This window comes from Gymnodraco acuticeps, unplaced genomic scaffold, assembly GCF_902827175.1.
Source record: "Gymnodraco acuticeps unplaced genomic scaffold, fGymAcu1.1, whole genome shotgun sequence".
In the NCBI taxonomy this organism is placed as follows: Eukaryota; Metazoa; Chordata; class Actinopteri; order Perciformes; family Bathydraconidae; genus Gymnodraco; species Gymnodraco acuticeps.
The window spans coordinates 1,269,776-1,289,164 of NW_022989890.1; the positions used below are offsets into that span (position 1 = coordinate 1,269,776).

Sequence of the window (19,389 nt, forward strand, 5' to 3'; positions counted from 1 at the left end):
AACAAACATAATGGTCTGTCTCCTCTGTGACCAAACAAACAGCACATACGTAGAGGAGTAGGGACAAGCTTCCATTTGTACAGGTTTTACACATTTGGAAGAATGTCATGTAATATTTTAAAATTGAATTCTGGCAATTGACCCTCTGGAGAAATTGTCTGTAGCTGCCATACATTATTTGACTTGCTGTTTGTCAACCACAGCTTCCCAGTACGTCTGTATGTATGATGTCTGCTTATATTGTTTTACAATTACATCCTGTCAGAACCATGTGTACATTGTCAATGTAATCTTATTCAAAGGAAGAATCAGAGCATAATAAATGAATACACTAATACTTGCTATGCACCCAATGTCTGATGCATTATGAACATTCTTATAATGTATTATAATCAGCTTATAACACTGTATAATTATAGTTATAAGAACTCATTAATGCTCATAAATGAACTAGTTGATGTGGGATTCAACAATAGGACTCAAGTGTCTCCATTCTCTTATGTAGGGTGTGAGCTTGCTTTACTGAACAGGACTATGAAGCTCAGCTTCCCAGTATGTCTGTATGTACAGTATGATGTCTGCTTGTATATTGTTTTACAATTACATCCTGTCAGAGCCATATGTACATTGTCAATGTAATCTTTGGGTTTTGCTTCTATTATTTAGAAGCAGGAGCCATTTTTTAGGGATTGCCTTTCTAATAATGAATAATTCACTTACCCAATTCCTTTTATCCTGAAGCTTATGGCATATCTTTAATGCAAATTATACCTGAGTCAATCCAATGTTGATACATTAATGAATTTCCTCTAAGATCCGTTATATACTTAGATCCCCAAACGGTCTGGTTTCCAACCTCATCTCCTGTACGGCTCCTTTAGTGTTCCACCCCCTGCTTTCTGCCAGCTAGCCCATCTTTGAATGACACATTGATAGAAAGAAGGAATCCCTGTTAAAATCAAGGTCTTTTCCGAATCAATTGAGAAATAGTTTAGGCAATAGCTTCCAGTCCCCTGATGTTGGGTGATTGATCCATAATACGCTTCAACCAACCATAATGAAGTGCTTCTCTGTGAGATAAAAATATATAGCATTTTAAACCCTGTCTCATAATCTCCAGTGATAAATGATCTTTTTCAATTGTATGCCTCTTTCCAGACCAAATAGTCTAGAGGTAAGATGAATAACTTGGCTTTGGATAAGTTGAGCCTATAAATAAGGGAAAATACTGTACCGTACACCACATGGCTTTAATAAATACATATTGTTTATGAGGAGAGAAAAGCTGTGTTTTTCATCAACGCATATATGGAAAGGAAGTTCCATCAACACACATAAGATAATTGCATAACACAAATTCCCCTTAAACCTTCATCTTATTCAAAGGAATAATTAGAGCATAATAAATGAAGCGGTAATACTGGCTATGCATCATACTTATAATGTATTATAATCAGCTTATAACACTATAATGATTGTTATAGGAACTCATTGATGCTCATAAATGAAGCAGTTGATGTGGGATTCAGCAGTAGTAGGATTCAAGTGTCTCCATGCTCTTGTTCTGAAAACTTATGTAGGATTTAGAAGGCGTTTTTAGAATCGGCTATACAGTTATACAGAAGGACCAGAGTTTGCTCTGAATAGGAAGTGTTTTAAGGAAGATTTCAGAACCCATGGTGTAGGACTAAAACACATACATGCATATTACAATCACTCACTTAGACTGGCCTCCAATGTGTTAAAACAAGAGACACAGATCAGTGTCCCTTATGGGGTTAATTAGGGTTAGGCTTGGGGCTAGGGGTAAAGATAGTTTTGAGGGAACATAGGGCTGACTGTAGGTACGCTCCCGTGTATGACAGTGCAAAATGTTTGCCTATTCTTTGACTCCTGTTGTCTGTTATTCTGTGTTAAAGTAGTAATAGTCTGTCCTTTAGCACAGTTACATATCTGCCCGGTAGGCCTACAAATGTTTAAGTGAACAGCTTGACCTGTATCTGTTTTTGTGTACTTGTCTCTAGGCGGATGATGTGTCCCTTCAAAATGTGGCAGGCAAGACAGTTTTCTGAATCTTACATCAATGATTGCTATTAAAAATCATTGCTATCTGAAACATTAAAATACAAGGTTATTTAATTTTCAACAGTGTAATAGAATCAGACCATACGATTTTCATCAGCATCCTGGGCTACAAAGAGCAGTTAGCACTGTTGAAAAAAGGACAAATATATGAGAGAAGTATAAAAGTTTATTTTGTATAACATGTAAAGCCTAGAAATACAATATTTGTATGCACAAATTACTCAAGTATAAAGACATCAGCCCATTGTGTCCGATGACAGCGGAAGGAGAGAGCTGGTTAGGAAGGCATAACTCCTTTTCCCCGCAGCGTTCCATAACTTAAGCATTGGTCTGTTTATAAGAAAACATACAGCACTGTGCAGTTGTGGAGGATGCAGGACTTAAACATAAGTATGATTAAAACGAGCTACGCCATTACCCTCTCGACAACAAATAAATTATTATTATTAACAGACAGAACAGACGTGACTAGGAACTCTCAAGTAAACACGTGGCTCATAAACCTTTAGGAAATGCCCCCTATAGGATCCTCTCCTTATAGGATCCTCCCCTTATAGGAACCGCCCCCTGCCTGCGGTCTGCATCCAGACCCATCTCCTCGAAAGCGCTGGAGGCGCTGTAGTACATAATTATGCCAGGCCTGTAAGTGGCGCTGTAGTCTTCCACAAAAGCAGAATCATCCCTTGCAAAAACATGGCTGGAAAAGAGCAAATAGAGTGAAATGAGGCATGGCTAAAATGCATGATCTGTTTGGTATTTTGAAAAAAAAAACTTCACAGACATGTTTTATATAGGTATGGCCCTACAATATATGTTTCAAATATAGCATGATAGGTCCACTTTAATTTTTTATTTGATTCAATGTGCAGAATTTATTAAGGCCTAGAATTAGATGTGTGCTTTTTAAGAGCAACCATAAAAAAAGAGAAATATCACAACCTCTTGCAGTTATATAAGGGACAGAGTTCCCGTTAGAATATTTTTTCGCCGGTCAACATATCCGTTAAAGTTTAAATCTTCCGGACAAAATGAGAAAACTGCCGGTCAAAGGTCTTCTTTGTTATTTATTGTGCTTTAAAACAAATTGATATGATTCGATATTAAACAAACTAATCATAGTAGATTAACTATTCAAAAGTGTACAGTAGCCTAATTTATAATAACACGGGAATAATAAACGGAGCGCTCTCTCCTTCTCCTGACAGCCCGTCAGTATCATGCAGCTCGCGGATCAGTAATGAGTGACCCGACAGTAAAACTAAATGTATCTATAACTAGTTTAGGTAGTTTGAGAGGTCATTAAAATAGCTATGTGTGATATTCTAACCTGAAGTGTGTGTTTTGTTCCGCTCACCGCTGCAGGTGATTATGCAGAGCTGGTGTCGACTCGTCAGCAGCAGCTGATCTCTCTTATGTCCATATCGATCAGATCTAGCTAGTTCTAGCTAATGATAGGACTACCTGCTTATTAAAAGACACCTAAACAATAAGCGTCGCTATGCAACTGGGTGAGGCCACAAAGTATAGCGCAGCATTATGCATTTGTTCAAATGCTCACCGGAACCCCGAGGCATTACCAACAGATCAACGCACAATCAACCCATACAGGACATCTCTTTCTCCACATTAAGTGATAGACATTATAATTGACTATTCTTGTCTGTCACATACTCTTTTGTCTGTCACATAAGTGGCGCAAGTTGCGCAACTGATGCGGTATTGCGCTAAACGGAAATTATTTTTGAACGGACACTTTGACCGGAGAGATTTAGATTTGCCGGTCTTCAGCATATTTTACCGGTCGTAGTCCGGTAATTACCGGCTAACGGGAACTCTGATAAGGGAGGCTAAATCTGAAAATAAATCTTCATATTTTTCACACTCTTGCCTTCTCTCTTCACATATGGAGGAGTGACTGTGGATTAAACCCAAAGATCATAAGGTAAGGTTGCACACAGTAGTATTGACACATTTTGGGTGTTGCAATGTGCCAATTTAAAGCAAAAAAACTAATGGGTTACCCTGTTTACCACAGTATGACAGCCATGGCTACAATCCACAAACCGTTTGTTGGCTCTTTGGACGGATGACATCTTTAAAGTCAACTTCAAGGCCCAACCTCCAAGGTAGGCCCGATTCTATCATTACTCCCCTGACCAGTGTCTGGACTAAGCCTGAAATAATAGTTTTGGTTGTGTAGTAATGGGCTATTTTGATAAAGTACCAGGACCGCCTCTTGACACGTCCATCTTCACATAATTGGGGTCGATCACCACAACATTGCAGCCGTTGAAAGTGTTTGATAAAGGCCAATATTGAAGACACAGATTGGTCCTTGTTTGAAGAGGCAAATTGGCCAGTGTTTCTCAAGCCAAAACCAATTCTCCAGGGCCCAGGAGTTCAAAACTTTTAATCCCTATCTGATCAGATCAGATTTGGATTTTGGGGAGTTCAAAACCAAAAAACAGGATTAGGATCACTTTGATATCCGATCAGATCAGGAAATCCAATCCAAGCTTTAATCTGGATCAAATCTTCAAAACGGGTAGTTCGAATTGACAACACAGGATTGGGATCAATTTGATCCCAAAAAACTGGATTATCCTGATCCCACCAGAGGGGTGGATTTCCAGTGGATTACCAGAGCAAAATGTACTGTACAATTTATTTTTAAAATATGTTTCAATTTAAATTAGATGGCAAAGTTTGTTAACTGAAATAATACACAATTTTTAGCCTTCATGGAAAATACATTTTATTTTTCCATTTTTTGCTCACGTTTGTGGTGGCCTATTTTGTTTTCAACCAAATGTTGATGACATAAATGTTTATGCTCATAAAAGTATCACAACAAAGATTGTCAATCACAAATGTAATTTCGATTAAATTAAAAATATCTTCAACAAAAAGAAAGCCCATCATCTGTCATCACCTTTCAAAAGTAATTGCGGACAATAGATGTCTCTGCAATGTGGTCTCTTGTCTTCCTTGTATTCTTTTTCATATCCACAAGATGGCGATCGGTAGGATTAAAGCACTGATATTCAGGATCTATCATCTTGAAAAATCGTAATCTGGATCAGGGTGATCCTATCCTGAATTGCTTTGAACTCCAGGGACAACATTTGGCCGACTTGTCTGATCCTGGATCACAAAAAATGGGATTTCAAAATCTGATCGGATCTGATTGAGATGAAAAGTTTTGAACTCCTGGGCCCAGATGACTAAGAGCTTATATTTGACCCGCCTGTTGTCTGAATCTGATTTGTGCTCTGAATGTTAAACTCCTGGTGGAGCGTTTTATCATTAATGGTTCAAAGAAATACTATTGTATACACATGTATGTTTCATGCTTTATGCAGAATTACTACTTACAACAATGGAGTCCAAACTACTTCTATGATCCCGTGCTAATAATCACATTTCTTTTGAGAAAATATATCAGTATATTTTAACTCTAGGATCTATATTCTTTGGTATATGTATAGCAAATATTCATGGGGTACTTTACTGATCCTTTTTTGCTAAGTATGGCTTATTAAGTTTGTACGAGGAGAACTGCTGAAGGTCTGCAAATGATCACTTGCTAGGAATGTTGTGTCCATTTACAATGCATCCGGAAAGTATTTTCATACCCCTTCACTTTTTCCACATTTTGTTATGTTACAGCCATATTTCAAAATGGATTCAATTCATTTTTTTCTCAACATTCGAGACACAATACCCCATAATGACCAAGTGGAAAAAGTTTTAAAATATTTTTGTAAATGACTTAAAAATAAAACACTCAAATATCACATAAACATAAGTATTCACACCCTTTACTCAATACTTTGTTGATGCACCTTTGGCAGCAATTACAGCCTCAAGTCTTCTTGAGTATGATGCTACAAGCTTGGCACACCTATCTTTGGGCAGTTTCTCCCATTCTTCTTTGCAGATTGTCTCAAGCTCCATCAGGTTGGATGGGAAGCGTCGGTGCACAGCCATTTTCAGATCTCTCCAGAGACGTTCAATCGGGGTAAAGTCTGGGCTCTGGCTGGGCCACTCAAGGACATTCACAGACTTGTCCTGAAGCCGCTCCTTTGTTATCGTGGCTGTGTGCTTAGGGTCCTGTTGAAAGGTGAACCTTTGCCCCAGTCTGAGGTCCAGAGCGCTCTGGAGCAGGTTTTCATCAAGGATCTCCCTGTACATTGCTGCATTCATCTTTCCCTTGATCCTGACTAGTCTCCCAGTTCCTGCCGTTGAAAAACATCCCCACAGCATGATGCTGCCACCACCATGCTTCACTGTAGGGATGGTATTGGCCAGGTGATGAGTGGTGCCTGGGTTCCTCCAGACATGATGCTTGGCATTCAGGCCAAAGAGATCCATTTTGGTTTCATCAAACCAGACAATTTGGTTCCTCATGATCTGAGAGTACTCTAGGTGCTCCATGGGGTTCATGTGCCTTTGGCTTCCTTCTGGCCACTCTACCACAAAGGCCTGATTGGTGGAGTGCTGCACAGATGGTTGTCCTTTTTAGAAGGTTCTCCCATCTCCACAGAGGAACACTGGAGCTCTATCAGAGTGATCATCAGGTTCTTGGTCACCTCTCTGACCAAGGCCCTTCTCCCGATGCTCAGTTTGGTTTGGGCAGCAAGCTCTAGGAAGAGCCCTGGTGGTTTCAAACATCTTCCATTTGCAAATAATGGAGACTGCTGTGCTCGTTGGGACCTTCAATGCTGCAGACATTTTTCTTTACCCTTCCCCAGATCTGTGCCTTGATACAATCCTGTCCTACAGTCAATTCCTTGGACCTCATGACTTGGTTTGTGCTCTGATATGCACTGTCAACGGTGGGACCTCATATAGACAGGTGTGTTCTTTTCTAAGTCATGTCCAATCAATTTAATTTACCAGAGGCGGACTCCAATCAAGTAATAGAAACATTTCATTGATGATCAGTGGAAACGGGATGCACTTGAGCTCAATTTTCAGTGTCAAAGCAAAGGGTGTGAATACTTATGTACATATGATATCTAATTTAATCATTTTTAACACGTTTGCAAAACATTCTTGAAAAACGTTTTCGCTTTATCATGGGGTATTGTGTGTGGGATATTGAGAACAAAAATGAATTTAATCCATTTAGAAATAAGGCTGTAACATAACAAAATGTGAACAAAGTTAAGGGGTATGAATACTTTTCTGTGGAAACACATAAACGAATTTCCAGACCAGTATAACTTTAGTGGCAGTTTATTAGAATAAAACACATTGCAAAACTCCAACATCCCATGTATGGCTATTGTAAAGTGGGACATCAGGGGGGAGGCCATGAATATATGAAAAAAAGCATGATATGTTGGAGACGAGACATGTTTCATAGTTCATGTTCAGTTATGTCATGAATACAACTTTTTTTTGAAAAAAAATAATTAGCTTAAAGGTAGGGTAGGTAAGAATGGAGAAACCAGCTTGAGTAAGCTAGAATTTGCAAGTACACAACCGAAAACAATCTAATAATACGTTTGTGCACGAGGTGGAAGGCTGACAGGCAGGTAGGTCATCCAGTTATCTGCTGCGGGCCGAGGCAGATGGACTAAGTCAAGAAAGGACCAATGAGCCTGAGGTGTGCAGTTGTCTACCTTTCTTCTAATGAGCAGTAAGAAAAGATGCAATCTCCCTCTGATTGGCCAACAGGGGATATTCTCTCTCGATTCTTAATGATGAACCAGTCCTCACACTCTCCATCAGGTGATCTGAATAACCCCCCTATCAACTCATTGGGAAATGTGACTTTCATCTTAAATAATTTGGCTAAAGTGACAACAAGTACCAAAGATTGAGGGACTGCCACAAGTACACGTCTCATAAGTCAGTCAACACTTAACCTCCATTTTGATCTTTGTTTAGAGACAGACAGAAATATGAACACCTGGCACATTTCTCAATATGGCTTAATTGGTAGGTACTGCTACATTGAGAGCAATGTTAGACAATACTGTCACAGCTTGTAATTAAGCTTCTTCGTTAATGTGGGACACAACTGTAAAGAGAAATTGTGCAGAAGGTGGTCGACGGCCAGTACTGACACCTGAATTTCCTGGATATTCTAGTTGTCCACCAAATAACCACTAGAGGGAGACAAAATATGAGCTTAAAAAAATGCTGCACACCATAGGCTGTATTATTCTACAGAATTGCCCTTAAACAGTATATTTATTTATCTCTTTCTCTTTATTTGTTTCTTTTTACTTTTCACTGTGTGGTGGCAATAATTATGATTTCATTACTTTAGTGCTGCAAATGTTTAACCTGAAGCAACTCAGCTTTCCCAAGAAGTTGGTTTATTTTGCAATAGATGAGATTTCTCTCTTGGTTGTTGTGTGATCATGAGAGGTCCTCACATGGTGTTTGGTATGACTGATGGGTCAAAACAACCGAGTGGCCTCATTCCTCCCAGAGAGAGACTCCAGCTCTACCATCTGCAGCTGTAGCAACAGGAGAGTTTATGTTTTTAGGTAAATGTTGCCTCCAGTGGAAATAAATGAAAACACTAACAGCCAGTTTCTCTATTGATACTAGTGGCTGGAATTTTGGCTTTCTCTAAATCAGGGGTGGGGAACCTTTTTCCTCTCGGGGGGTCCGGAGGCATGCTCCCCCGGGAAGTTAAAAGCATCAATCTGGTGCACTTTGAGAGCAACATTAAGATATCTATGGATACATCTCTCAACATCCATATGAAACAGAACTGTCATATACTGTCATATAGTATTTTATACCTGTTTACTTTATTCTCTAATTTTGTTATAACTATAATGATCATATAAAGATGTGCCTTTACCTCACTGGTTATAGAAAAAGCTTCTTATATTCGTTAGCATAGCTAGCTAACCAGATGCTAATAACAAAGAAGGTATTGACTGTATAATCAGTATGACAGATGAACAGATCGCCAATGGGCTTTCAACTAAAGACACAGCCACGCAAAAACTGCGGCATGTGTACAGCTCCTTATGGGTACTGCAATGTTTGGAAGTGGCGGAGCGGCGTTCTGGTGCTCTCCGTCAGCACTACACCCCTGTCAGACGAGACATATAGCCTACCACGTGATGACACGTTAGGCTCGTGTTGTGTTCAAGGACCCTGACCTTGGCCAGCTTGTTTAATTTTTTTGCGGTCTAGATTTCTTTAATTTTTTTCTTTTTTGCGTGTGTTCATAAATTACCTCGAGGGCCGTACCAAATGGTCTCGCGGGCCGTATGCGGACGGAGGTTCCCCACCCCTGCTCTAAATCATCAGGGGTTCATGATGACTGGGAACTGAGAAATAGTTCAGGTCCAAAAATATTGATGATAATATTTTGTATTAGTTGTGATGCTTAATACATTTTGTTTTCTAACACATATATTCCCAAAATGTGTAAATACACTACTGCTGCTTTTACTCTAGTGTTCACTAAAGTTGGTATGGCCAGATTCAGATGTATTTTTTTGAAACACCCAGTATGTATATCCACTTAAATTTGAGATGTATGCAGATTACATTTTTACTGATTTAACCACCTGCTGGCATTTAATCTTAATTAAAAAATGAGCCATCATACGACATATACACCAAAAAAATCATAAATCCTGCTAAAGAACAGAAGCAGAAAAATATGGCAATATGTCTTTGATTAAAAACTGTCAAATGTGTAATTTTGTAATAAAATATAAAATGTAGTCAGTTACCCCTGGAAACTAATATTTCACATGCAAAAGGATTTCTTTCTAAATAAGAAATGAACTGGAGGAAATACTGCATTTTTTTATGTAACCGTAGACAGGACTCTTTTTTCCCCGAACAGGATCCTCACATTTGATATTCTCTGCTGTTGAGCTGACAGCTTGCTCCTAATTGGGTTCTAAATCAGCGCCACAGACTCTCCCCCTTTATAATCTCTGAGGAAGGGTACATTTGAGAGAGGGTACCTGTCCCCCCCTCCTCTGCCCCTCTCTTTTCTCATGTTAATGGCGGTGTGGTCCTCGATCCCGGGCACCATCTGCCCTTCCTCGGGGTTTGGGCCCCAAGCACTCCAGACGTGTCCTTTTGTTTGCGTGTGTCCAAGCAGAAAGTGGTGAGTACACATGGTTCCTGTGGCCCAAAGGCTCCTCCATCAAGAGCACGAGCCTGCTGTTCATTAGCCTACATCTGACGGAGGGGGGGGGGGGGCGTCGCGTGCCCTGTGTGCAGCAGCATCGGGGGGGTCCGCCGTTTGTTCCGCTGTGAGTGTTGTTCACATTTTATGTGTGATGTCATCGTAAGTAACCGTCGCTGAGGGATGACTCGACAGGTCAACATGCTCTTCAGACTGTAGACTGTGATAACACTCCAACCACATAAATGCCTGAAAATAAACAGGCTAACATTACTTTTTTTAAATATTATAAAAAATCTGATCTTAATTTAAAATAGGTATAACAACCATTAAAGTTAATGCTTAAGTCGAAAGTATTATTTTATGATTTTTGAGTCAAACTCACCCAGATTGTGATGCTATTGGACCGTTATTAGGCATTAAATACTATTATAGCAAACTATAACTAAGTTAAAGGAATGACTAAAAGGAAAATGGCGTGTGAAATGTTTTTTATAGAAACACATTCAATTAAATCATCATGCACACTTAAAATAATGAAAGGACATACTATTGCTTTTTACACAAACTTTAATTAAATAGCGCACCACAAAAAACTATATCACAAAAGTACCTCAGCACTAAAACATGGGAGTCAAGGTCACAGATCCTCAGTATATCCTCCATACACTGAACCAAAGGGAGTAGATTGTTGATGTGCATCATCCCCACTGAGCTCACTCATAATTGGGTGTCTCCGATGTGCCAGATGGATGAATGAACTGAAGGATGGAAACCTAACTATGGCTGCCCTTTCTCAATTTCATTACTGTGGGGTGGGGGGAGTAACATGATCAGAATGTCATTTGCAATCTTGGGAAGAATAATTACAAACGTGCTGCGATAACCTTTGATATGACTAACTTGATTGCAATGCAAATTACTCTGCAGAAAGAAAAAATCAATCAATGTTGGATAGATTCAAAGTTCGATTAAGCAAAATAGGTTAATAATGTGCTCGCTAAGACGTGGTCTGGATTTTAACTAAAAAGAAAGCCCACTAGAACGTTTTTGGTGAAAATAAAAATAAATCAGGGCATAAAATTACAAACAAGTGGGTATTACATTTATTGACATAACAATCCTGAGACATTTGTAAAGGGAAAGTAGGAGAAATACTAATCCAGGCAAGTGTAGCCTACAGGTGTGGCTTAATGGGTGGTCTGCTGGTCACAATCCTCATGTGACATGACAGGCTAACCTCCCAGTTACCCGACACAACAACCACAAGCAGATTATGACTTTCCATCGGGCCTACCCTCCTCATTTACAGAGCTACATGCTGCTGGCTGCATTGAGATTAGTTATTGAACTGTTGAAGCAAAGGGGAACAAGGCCGCTTCAGAAGCACAGCACACAATGAGGCAGCTGTCAGAGGGAGGGGCTTCGACAGAGACCACTGTTGTTATGGATAGGACTTTTTTGTGTTGTGTTGTGGGATAGGTGCTCCTGTCATGCTCTAATTAATATTGACACAAGGCTTGATGGAGGATAGAGTATAAACAGGGATTATTACACAGAGAAATTACCACAGAGGTAAAGAGAATAATCTGAATATCCATGAGGTGAAACAGTATGCAAAATGTGCAAGTAGCCCTCTCCGATATTGACATAATGATTAGGCAAAATAATATGGAACAACTAATATGACCCAATGTTCTATCGTTAAGATTACGCAATAATGGGTAGAGCTAAAAAACACAACAAAAGTGTTGAGAATTCTGCTACATTTGATTGGGCTGTGCTCATGTTGCTATTGTGTAACAACTGAAGGGTAACTGACCTTTCTCTAGCCCCCTGAGGCTGCTTCAACACCCCCACCCCTGTTTTATATTCAGGTGCATCTCTGAGCATCTTCTCAGCAGCATCAGAGCCAATGTCCTTGCAAGTTGTGTCAAATTAGACAATAACTGTCATTGTATGCCGCTGCACTGAATTATATACCTGTTTTGTCATGTTGCATTAACACTGAAATAATATAGAACCAGAGTTGTTAAGTTATATCATTCAAGACAGATACTCATTACTCAGTAAGCATAAATAATGCTTTCTGACTCGTCTGACAGTGTCCAAAAGAAATATAAACCGATTTGTAAAAGCTGAGATGTTGGCTTTTATGCAGGTCATTTTTCATGTTTGTTAATGTTTGTGTCACATTATAATATCAAACAGTTGCCCGCTTTAAAGTATAAGATGGATTTGTGTATTGTAGATTTCACTGTCACACAAATGTTAAAAATCCCCTAATCCCTCTTAAGAACGGATTTACCAGACCGTGTTACAATCCAGAGGTTATAGTATGTTTATATGGGAACATATAAACAGCTGGATGAGACTTAAAATCAAACAAAGGAGTAGTAGTAGTGCATGCAGGATTGTCCAGGTGTCTTCTACAATGTTGCACTTTAGACTAAATCATTTCTTTCAATAGCAAGAGAATCGTGCGGCCATGATGGAATTTTGTTGGCCGTTGTAAAAGATGCATTGCATGGCCCACTCAACAAAAAACGATTTTCCTTTAGGATTTTGCAATTTTGCAGAAAATACATGTTTATGATACTTGAATGTTCTGTTCAGCAGGATCATTTCCACATATTAACACCACTTTTACAGAAGTTGAAGCATAAATCCAATTGCTAGAAGCTAATAGCTAATGTAATGCTGTAAACAAACTACATGACAGTTGCATGACTTTACGTCTAAGATAAATGTGGCTAAGGTTCGTCGTGATGACGTTTAGTTGTGTAACGCTTAAATGCTTCAACCCAGAAGGGTATACAGTGCGCTTGTCTTACCACAGACCTTGTTTCAGGCATTTAACCAAAAACAGATTTAAACTTTGAGCCAAAGGAGCCCGAAAATGCTAAAATGCTAACTCATTTCTAGGTTTAGCATTAAAATAGTTGTTTTCAAAATAAAACAGATTTGGCATCATCAGTTTATTATCACTCCAAATGTAGATAAACATTGTGAGAGATACATGTTGTTTGATTAACCTCACTAGCAGAGCACATACTGGAGCATGAGTTAAATTAAATGCTCTGTCATCATATCCTCTTTGAGTAAACATGTTGAAACACACCCTACATTTAAATCTAGTCAAAAGAGCCAAGGTGTTAAGTGCACCACATTAAACCGCACTGTAATCCGTAATCACTGTGCTCAGCTGCTGACATGACTGTATCTCACTCTTTAAAATGTTGAATAGACTTAATGAGCTCTTGTACAGTAGCTAACCTATCAACAGGTTACCCATAATCATCAGAATAGAGGCCTACTAACCTAAATTATGTTCCTTTGGGGGTAATCTCTGCTGTGCCGGCGCACACACAAAAAGTAGTGTTCCTGTTTGTGAGGGTATGTGGCGTGCATGAGCGTGACCCATTATCTTTTACATGCCAAGTTACCACTGCAGGGCTTAGAAGTTAATCTGATGTGGTATCTGATGTAGAGCATTTAATACACTGCCCACAGCAGGCAACCATCTATCGTTGTATCCACTACCATCAGCACACTTAAAGCAATATGTTATAACATTGTGTATATGCTTTATAGTAGTGGAGTATAAGTGCAATATATTGTCTTAAACACAACATTGTAAAAACTAATGTGGACGAAAATGAAACAGTAGATTTAAGTGTGCAGTTAAATCAAGTTCTTGTTAAGCATAAACCAGAGATTGTTCTGCAATTTTGAGAATATTACTGCTACTATTGTTTCAAATATCTATTAGTATTATAGCATTATCAATTCACACTATAGACCTGCCTTATCATAGTAAACCAGTGTTTGAGTGTGATAAAAAGGGTCTTCTATTCTTGAATTCAGACAAAGACACTTGCTTATAGGACGATTGTAACTAGCAGAAACAAACTGTGCTGTCCTACCTGATGTCGGCATTGACTGAAAGGAAATTGTACAGTAGTTGTTTCGACAATATATATTTTCAGACATAGGTGAAAGGTGAGAGATTCTATTGATTGCCATAGCTGAAAGCAAACTTTAGTTCAGTGGGATTCACCCACGCACTCATCTCCTCTCATACATCATCGTTTCCTGCGGGCTTGTGTTTCTCTCTGAAGCTTCTCTCTACCTCTGCTCCCAAGGCACACTGAGCTCTGCCATAATATGATCATCTAAACCATCATTTGATATGGTTTATACAGTCCTGATTGACCAGTGCTGTGACTCCAGACCAAAGAACAGATCATCTCACATTATTATGTTTTCCAATTTGCACAATGATACATTCTTCTTGGAAGATAAGGAAGGATAATCAGGAAACGCCGCTTCATACACGGCAGCAATGAGGACATTTCTCTTGGACTTTTGGCGAGCCTTGGTAAACCAAAGTTTGATTAGATATAAAGTAGATTGAACCGGAGTGCAAAGCTTCACAATCGTACAATTAGAAAAACGAAATGATCCCACAGCAGCAATGCAATATATTTCCTTTCCCCAGAAGGAAGAACATTTCATAAGACTAAAGGAACCAATGGAGGTGCACACATTTGTGCCAAATGCTAACCTGATCACATTGACAACTCTAAGAGGCTGATGTCAGCAGGTTAAAGGGTTACCATGTTCACAAAAACAGAATGTATTTTTCAGGTTCATATTTGTATTTATGCCTCTGCTGTGACATGTTGACATGCTTTAATGTTCAAAAGGGGTTAGTGTGTTGGATAGAAACTCCTTTCTTTGGGATGACTTAAATTTACTTTGGGTTGCATTAACAAAACAAGTCTTTAAACACGCTTATAATTACAGGCAGAGAAAGCTTATATGCTGAGGTTACAAAACAGGTTTTGAGGAACCTGATTATGTTAGACTACTGATTAGATTATTAGTCAGGATATATGTGGGATATATATGTAGGTTATATTTCATTTTGAATGAGATTTTCTCCACTCTCCCCACAACATCAGTAATTTCCAGACAAGGCTTATTACAAAATGTCACCACGGAGATGTGCTTTGCCTCCGAGGATATTTATAGGATTCATTACATAAACCTGATCAGTGACAGCAGCCTATGGGTAGCAACTAGTAAATCATGCTCCTCCTAACTGCTCCTGGAAATCATCTGCCTTCAGTGTTACTCGGCTAAGTTTATGATTAAATGTCACATATTTAGCAGAATGTGGAATAGAGAAAATCAGTCAATAAGCAGCTGCTGGATCTGATAGGGGTTGAGACACAAGACCAGACAGAAGCAGAGGGGGATCATTTGTGTGAGAGATTTATTTTACCTTCATATTACCATGTCTGTTGTGCTGATTTAATTAAAACATTTCAAGCATTCTTAACTAGGTGACTTACAATGAGGGAACAGGTATGGGGTTCAATTCTTCTAAAGGACACGACACCATCACAAATGGCTGTGAGAGGACACGCTGGTACTAGAAAATATGTGACCTTTCTGATCCTTTGTTGCCCAGTCTGAGTACAAAACACTTGCTCATCTCTTGAAGCAAACTGAACACGTTAATCCAGGTGAAAAGCGTAATCCTTGGTTAATTCCACCTGTTAAATCAACTTGAATCTACAAAACAAAGGTAGAAAGAAAGCTTAAAGAAGCATCCTTTGTGGCCGACATCAGTGCAGTCATTGAAGGAAGTGGATATGTGTGTGTATATATCTGTGTTTGTGTGTTATGTCTCTGTTGGGTAGTGAGTCCAGAATCTGGCCAGGGCCCAGGAGTTGAGGCTTGAGTTGTTGGTTGGGTCAGAAGGGCTCCCGAAGTGGGGGGTCCAAGAGGTCATACCACACCATTGACTGATGTTTGGTCACATGTTTATGTTGATGATGTTTATGCTGACCCTGTTGATGAGCAGAAAGAGGCTGACATGAGACGCACAGCAAAAGAAGGATTACAGTACCATAACAGCCTTTTATTACTCATTATACCATGACATTCACTCTGTAGATATAGCATGAACACATTTGGCCCAAAACACAAAGATGTGGTTACTTTGGTTCAAGAAACAAATACATGTGGATATTGAGAAAACAAGAGACATGAGTTGATCTGTTGTGGCAGCGTGGAGCTCGGGGGTCAGCACCTTCAGCTCACGGGGGTTCCTCTTGCTGGATTTTGGGTGTTTCTGTGTTTGTACGAGTTTCTCTTAAATCCAAGGCCTGTTGAATAAGTCAATCACATGGTTGAGGGTGATTCAGTGTCAGAGCTGTGATGGGCAGCTGACCTTTGCAGGGTATTTCCTATCAGCCAAAATCTTGCTGGTTTTAGCCACCCCGTGAGTCCGACTATTCATAATTACAGTCACAGTAAGGAAGTCATCAGCATGGAACATTTATTAATTTGTCACTGATGCTGGCTTTAACTCGTGGGAGAATTTGATGGGAAAAATGTAAGAAAAACTCCTGAAAGGATAATATAAAGAGTGCAATATTAATCCTGCAGTAAAGGGTTGGTCATGCTAGTTTTGTTTCCTCAGATTAAAGAGCAATTTGACATTTTTCTGTGTAAACTGCGCCTCACTTCCTCTGCATTAGTGTACACTGATCTCTAGAGTCTGCTGACAGGAGTCAGAGCAAAACCCCTTCTCAAGCTTTAAAATGTTTGCACCACACTGCTCTTTTGAATATACATTTGCATTTCTCTTGTGGCTACATTGACAGGGTTTAATCAGGTCTCGCTTTTGCAACACTTGTGTGCCTGCAAAGCTGGAAAAAAGACTGGTTCTTGTCACTTTGTGCATTGGCTAATTCTTAATTCTGTAACCTATTTTAAAAACTAGGAAAGTCTCATCTGTTTATTAGCAAAGACCCTACACGTTTCAAACCCTGTGTAAGTGCATTCAGGTAGTCTATGATTTTAATTATTTACAGCTCCATTTTGTCTAGGGTCTTCAGAAAATATGGTTGCAATTTATGTAAAAGAAAATCACCAAAACCACCTTCTGATTTGGAAAAAAATTATTTTAAAGGTCATTGTGCTCTTGTTATCGTCATGTTCTCCATTTGAGTGAGCACTGTCACTGAACAGCCATATTTCTCTCCGACATGCAATCGACATTAGAGGGGTTGTCAGGACAACTAGCCATGATTCACAGAGCCTCAGATCGACCTCCACCTTGGGCTTGAAGCACTAGCCATGAGACTGAGCAGATGCTGTGCCTGTTAGCCAATCACAGGTGAGACAGAGGAAAAAGATGACATCATAGGCAAATTAGGGCAAACGCAGCAGGTATTTTGGTTGTCGTGTCCGCCTGCTTATAAACCCAGAGTCACTTTTAGACTCTGACAAACGAAAACTGTTGATGTTTGGCAGTGAAATCTTAATATTCAGAAATACATTCAGTAGGCAACATCAAAATGTCTCAAAAATAGGGGTGAACATGTAGCATTACACTAAATGAAAAACATAATATCACCCTTCTGATCAAAAATAGCAATGTGCTCTGGTGAAAACAGGCATACTTTTACACCTTTAACATCTCAAGAAATAAATAATAAGCACTGAGTTTCTTATATTTACTAAGGGAATCTTACTGTACAAAAAAACGAATTATATAAATATATTTTAATTTATTTTGAGGACTAGGATAGTTGTAAATTAAAGGATTTCCCTTCAACAACAAATTAAAATCCTCTTTTTACCGTGGTTAAATACATAATAATAATAATAATAATGCATTACATTTTTTATTAGAGTGCTTTCACAGGTGCTCAAAGTGCTTTACAATTACACATTACACATATTAGACATGTAAGAGTCATTACTGTGGACATTACCCACAGTAATACTTATACTTACTTATATACAAACATACTTACATTTATGCTGTATTCTTCCATGTGGGCTCTAAAATGTAAAACTATCACATTTTTGCAAAAGCTTTTACACTGTATTATTGAAAGGTTACCAACATAAAGCCATGCCTTGCAAAATAACAGCTCTGGAGCTCCCTCCCTCCCTCCTCTCTTTCACTCAGCAGGTTTGATCTGTTAAACAGAAAACCAAAGCTGTCTGTCCGTTGGCTGCCTCCTCCCCCAGACTCGCTTCCTACATTAATATTCAGCCTCTCAGCCAATGAGGGAAACAGGGTGGATGACATCATGGGCTAGGGAACAGTGAGCAGCCAGTGAAGCATCCAGCCTGCCGAACAAGCTTGCTTTTAGGGTCAGGAACTGGTCTGACAAGAGAATGGCAATCCTGCCTTTAAACTGTCACTAGGACTGTACGGCTGACGATGAACCTACCAGAGCTCCGGGCTCAAAGGCTGAACACTGAGCAAGAGAATGTGAAGACATATTTCAGGTAATTCCCTCTCTGTGTATGGCAATAGGGGATGAGGTGTGGGGGAGGCAGAGGAGGGAGGAGAGGAGAGAAAGGAAGAGGAGGGGAGAGCTGTGTATGTAGGGGTGCTTTGTAGCCTTTTTCTCTACCTCTCCTTCTTCCACTCTGCATTCTGCCCTGCTAGGAAGGCAGCTGTTTCATCAGCAGTCTGTCCGTGAGGGCGAGATGGAAATGGATGCCTGCATCAGATGGGCTGAGGATGTGTTTGTATGATCATACACCCCCCTCTGCATCACAGCATCTCTGTATGCACTCCCTTGTGCCTCACAAATAGCATCCTTATTGATGGGGAGGTGTGAGAATCAATGGTGGCGTTTGTGCAGGCCGTGTGTGTGTGTGGGTGTGTGTGTGTTGTGTGTGTGTGTGTGTGTGTGTGTTGTGTGTGTGTGTGTGTGTGTGTGTGTGTGTGTGTGTGTGTGTGTGTGTGTGTGGTGTGTGTGTGTGAGGTGTTGTGTGTGTTGCGTTGGTGTGATGGTGTGTTAGTGTGTGTTGTGTGTGTGGTGTGGTGTGGTGTGTGTGGTGTGTGTGTGTGTAGGTGTGTATTGGTGTGTGTTAGTGTGTGTGTTGTGTGTGTAGTGTGTGTGTTGTGTGTTGGATCAGTGTGGGTGGTGTGTGTGTGGTGTGTGGTGTGTGTGTTGTGTACGTGTAGTGGGCTGTGTGTCTGAGACGCCCTGCCGCACGCTGCAGTCCCCCCACTGTGAACAAACCCAAGCCAGCAAGGGCTATTTTGGGGGGTCCTGGAGACCCGAGGCTGACTGGATGGATCGCAGCTGTATATGCCGGGAAAAAGGGGAGGGGGGGGGGGGGGGTGTTTAATA

General features: G+C 39.8%; 1 protein-coding gene across 5 annotated transcripts in view; it reads left to right on the plus strand.

The window, feature by feature from the left end:
• The window catches only part of LOC117535474 (serine/threonine-protein kinase PAK 3), a 51,650-nt gene that overhangs the window by 2,119 nt on the left and 30,142 nt on the right, over nt 1-19,389 (plus strand). For 3 of the 5 annotated variants that reach the window (XM_034199952.1, XM_034199960.1, XM_034199980.1), the window contains exon 1: nt 18,319-18,532. The exons of 1 other annotated variant lie outside the window; for it this stretch is intronic. The gene's annotated coding sequence lies outside the window, so the exon portion shown is untranslated. Of the gene's footprint in view, nt 1-3,994; nt 4,028-4,120; nt 4,212-18,318; nt 18,533-19,389 lie in introns of those variants that run through there. One more of the 5 variants, XM_034199966.1, reaches the window with a different exon arrangement.